Below are 5,000 nucleotides of genomic sequence, written 5' to 3'. Positions count from 1 at the left end.
CTCTGCTTACTGGTTAATTATTTGCCCTTTCGGACTTAGTCTCTGGACATTATTTTCGAGTTTTTGGTTAATGATTTCACACTTTTAACATATTTTTGCGCTTTTTGGTTAATGATTACTCTGCTTACTGGTTAACCATTTGCCCTTTCGGACTTAGTCTCTGCACATTATTTTCGACTTTTTGGTTAATGATTTCACACTTTTAACATATTTTTGCGCTTTTTGGTTAATGATTTCATACTTTTTACTTACTTTTGCGCCTTTTGGTTAATGATTACTCTGCTTACTGGTTAACCATTTGCCCTTTCGGACTTAGTCTCTGGACATTATTTTCGAGTTTTTGGTTAATGATTTCACACTTTTTACTTACTTTTGCGATTTTTGGTTAATGATTACTCTGCTTACTGGTTAACCATTTGCCCTTTCGGACTTAGTCTCTGGACATTGTTTTCGACATTTTGGTTAATGATTTCACACTTTTAACTTAATTTTGCGATTTTTGGTTAATGATTACTCTGCTTACTGGTTAACCATTTGCCCTTTCGGACTTAGTCTCTGGACATTGTTTTCGACATTTTGGTTAATGATTTCACACTTTTAACTTAATTTTGTGCTTTTTGGTTAATGATTTCATACTTTTTACTTACTTTTGCGATTTTTGGTTAATGATTACTCTGCTTACTGGTTAACCATTTGCCCTTTCGGACTTAGTCTCTGGACATTGTTTTCGACATTTTGGTTAATGATTTCACACTTTTAACTTAATTTTGTGCTTTTTGGTTAATGATTTCATACTTTTTACTTACTTTTGCGATTTTTGGTTAATGATTACTCTGCTTACTGGTTAACCATTTGCCCTTTCGGACTTAGTCTCTGGACATTATTTTTGGGTTTTTGGTTAATGATTTCACACTTTTTACTTACTTTTGCCCTTTTTGGTTACTGATTACTCTGCTTACTGGTTAACCATTTGCCCTTTCGGACTTAGTCTCTGGACATTATTTTCGAGTTTTTGGTTAATGATTTCACACTTTTAACATATTTTTGCGCTTTTTGGTTAATGATTACTCTGCTTACTGGTTAATTATTTGCCCTTTCGGACTTAGTCTCTGCACATTATTTTCGAGTTTTTGGTTAATGATTTCACACTTTTAACATATTTTTGCGCTTTTTGGTTACTGATTTCATACTTTTTACTTACTTTTGCGCCTTTTGGTTAATGATTACTCTGCTTACTGGTTAACCATTTGCCCTTTCGGACTTAGTCTCTGGACATTATTTTCGAGTTTTTGGTTAATGATTTCACACTTTTTACTTACTTTTGCGATTTTTGGTTAATGATTACTCTGCTTACTGGTTAACCATTTGCCCTTTCGGACTTAGTCTCTGGACATTATTTTCGGGTTTTTGGTTAATGATTTCACACTTTTTACTTACTTTTGCGATTTTTGGTTAATGATTACTCTGCTTACTGGTTAACCATTTGCCCTTTCGGACTTAGTCTCTGGAGATTATTTTCGAGTTTTTGGTTAATGATTTCACACTTTTTACTTACTTTTGCGATTTTTGGTTAATGATTACTCTGCTTACTGGTTAACCATTTGCCCTTTTGGACTTAGTCTCTGGACATTATTTTCGGGTTTTTGGTTAATGATTTCACACTTTTTACTTACTTTTGCGATTTTTGGTTAATGATGACTCTGCTTACTGGTTAACCATTTGCCCTTTCGCACTTAGTCTCTGGAGATTATTTTCGACTTTTTGGTTAATGATTTCACACTTTTAACTTAATTTTGTGCTTTTTGGTTAATGATTTCATACTTTTTACTTACTTTTGCCCTTTTTGGTTAATGATTACTCTGCTTACTGGTTAACCATTTGCCCTTTCGGACTTGGTCTCTGGACATTATTTTCGAGTTTTTGGTTAATGATTTCACACTTTTTACTTACTTTTGCGATTTTTGGTTAATGATTACTCTGCTTACTGGTTAATTATTTGCCCTTTCGGACTTAGTCTCTGCACATTATTTTCGAGTTTTTGGTTAATGATTTCACACTTTTAACATATTTTTGCGCTTTTTGGTTACTGATTTCATACTTTTTACTTACTTTTGCGCCTTTTGGTTAATGATTACTCTGCTTACTGGTTAACCATTTGCCCTTTCGGACTTAGTCTCTGCACATTATTTTCGACTTTTTGGTTAATGATTTCACACTTTTAACATATTTTTGCGCTTTTTGGTTAATGATTTCATACTTTTTACTTACTTTTGCGCCTTTTGGTTAATGATTACTCTGCTTACTGGTTAACCATTTGCCCTTTCGGACTTAGTCTCTGGACATTGTTTTCGACATTTTGGTTAATGATTTCACACTTTTAACTTAATTTTGTGCTTTTTGGTTAATGATTTCATACTTTTTACTTACTTTTGCCCTTTTTGGTTAATGATTACTCTGCTTACTGGTTAACCATTTGCCCTTTCGGACTTAGTCTCTGGAGATTATTTTCGAGTTTTTGGTTAATGATTTCACACTTTTTACTTACTTTTGCGATTTTTGGTTAATGATTTCACACTTTTTACTTACTTTTGCGATTTTTGGTTAATGATGACTCTGCTTACTGGTTAACCATTTGCCCTTTCGGACTTAGTCTCTGCACATTATTTTCGAGTTTTTGGTTAATGATTTCACACTTTTTACTTACTTTTGCGATTTTTGGTTAATGATTTCATACTTTTTACTTACTTTTGCGATTTTTGGTTAATGATGACTCTGCTTACTGGTTAATTATTTGTACTTTCGGACTTGGTCTCTGGACATTATTTTCGACTTTTTGGTTAATGATTTCACACTTTTAACATAATTTTGCGCTTTTTGGTTAATGATTACTCTGCTTGCTTGTTACTGATTTCCCCTTTCGGACTTGATCTCTGGCCGTTCTTTTCGACCTTTTTGGATCAGGTTTCCACACTCTGAAATTATTTTGGGCTCACTGATTAGGCGAGATCAAGGGGGCATGCCTGGGCACTTTGGGCTCAGTTTGGGAAGGCGGCGTCCGTGTGCTCCTCCGCCCTTCCCGCACTTGCGGCTAGGTTTGCCAAACTGCGCTGACCCGCAGCCCTGCCTTTTTGCCCACGGCACGGAACGACTCAAGTCTGGCTCCGTTCCAGGCCGTTGCCTCCGGCTGCCCGCCGTCCGGCCGGCCTGGGACGTACCCCGGCTGACGGCGCCGGAGCCCCTCTAGCAGCCACCGGTGCCGCGGGCCAATGGGTCCGGGCGTTCCGGAGCTATCGGTGGGGAAGTGCTCTCCCCTTTTCCTGACGCCGTTCGCCCGAGCAGAGGTGCAGCCTGACGGGACTGCTGTCGCCTTCCGCGGCGCACCGGCCCCTTTCACCTGCCGTCGACCGCGCGGAGCTCGGACCTTCCTCCCCGAAGTTATGGCCCCGGCGCCGGAGGGTTCCCGGGGCCGGGCATTCAGCGGGGTGAGTCTTCACCTTCCCGGTCAGCCTGCGGGGTCGGTGCGCCGGCACTCGACGCGGGAGGGTCCCCTCTTTCCGTAGAGCCCCGCCCGGTGCCGATCGGCCGGCGGATTGCGGAGCGAACCGCGCCTGACCGACGGGCCTCGGAAACCCGTTGCAGTCGACGGGGGGGAACCGGACAGCGGGACGAGGTGCCGATTCCACCCGCAGATTCGATCCCGAAATCCCGCGGGATTCGGCGGTCCGACCCGACAGATTCAAACGTCGCCCGGGCGGCCCCCAGCGGTCGGGCCGGCCTGGTTCCGCCACCGCCCGATGCCCCTCGCCCCCGGCTACCGCCGACCGCGCCGACCGAGGGAATGCGGCCGGACGTCCGGCGGCAATCGGCCGGAAAGCGGTATGGCCATTTCCTACTGTCCCTCGGACGGGCAGAGGGGCGGCGCCGGGGCACTCGCGGACCAGGCCGCGCCCCTCCGAGCCCTACCGCCTGCCGTCGACCGCGCGGGGATCGGACCTCCCTCCCCGAAGTTATGGCCCCGGAGCCGGAGGGTAGCCGGGGCCGGGCATTCAGCGGGGTGAGTCTTCACCTTCCCGGTCAGCCTGCGGGGTCGGTGCGCCGGCACTCGACGCGGGAGGGTCCCCTCTTTCCGTAGAGCCCCGCCCGGTGCCGATCGGCCGGCGGATTGCGGAGCGAACCGCGCCTGACCGACGGGCCTCGGAAACCCGTTGCAGTCGACGGGGGGGGGGGAACCGGACAGCGGGACGAGGTGCCGATTCCACCCGCAGATTCGATCCCGAAATCCCGCGGGATTCGGCGGTCCGACCCGACAGATTCAAACGTCGCCCGGGCGGCCCCCAGCGGTCGGGCCGGCCTGGTTCCGCCACCGCCCGATGCCCCTCGCCCCCGGCTACCGCCGGCCGCGCAGACCGAGCGAATGCGGCCGGACGTCCGGCGGCAATCGGCCGGAAAGCGGTATGGCCATTTCCTACTGTCCCTCGGACGGGCAGAGGGGCGGCGCCGGGGCACTCGCGGACCAGGCCGCGCCCCTCCGAGCCCTACCGCCTGCCGTCGACCGCGCGGGGATCGGACCCTCCTCGCCGAAGTTATGGAGGTAAGACCGGGAGGCTGCCCAGGGTCGGGACTTCAACCGGCTGCCGCCACCCTTTCCCGCCTGTCCCACGGGCTCGGAGATCCAGGCCCTGCAAAGACCCTCCGGTCGCCACCCGACAGGTGCTTTACCGGAGAAATCGTAAACCGGCGTCAGGGCCGGACCTGTCCCGCAGAGGGCAGCCTGCGCCCTTATGCTTTCCCTTTTGCTTTGGCCCCGCAGTAGCAAATGGTTCACCGATAAGTCGGGAACCCACACGCCCGGCCCCACCCGCCCATCCTTCCGCAATGCATCGCCTAGACACACGCACCAAGGGCGCTCTCCTTCCCCCGCCTCCCACATCCCACAGGATGTGCCCTCAGACCACGGCGCCCACACAACCACCCACCCACCCACCCAACCTTCCTAAACA

Source organism: Heterodontus francisci, unplaced genomic scaffold (genome assembly GCF_036365525.1).
Source record: "Heterodontus francisci isolate sHetFra1 unplaced genomic scaffold, sHetFra1.hap1 HAP1_SCAFFOLD_1179, whole genome shotgun sequence".
In the NCBI taxonomy this organism is placed as follows: domain Eukaryota; kingdom Metazoa; phylum Chordata; class Chondrichthyes; order Heterodontiformes; family Heterodontidae; genus Heterodontus; species Heterodontus francisci.
This window is presented reverse-complemented; position numbering follows the sequence as displayed.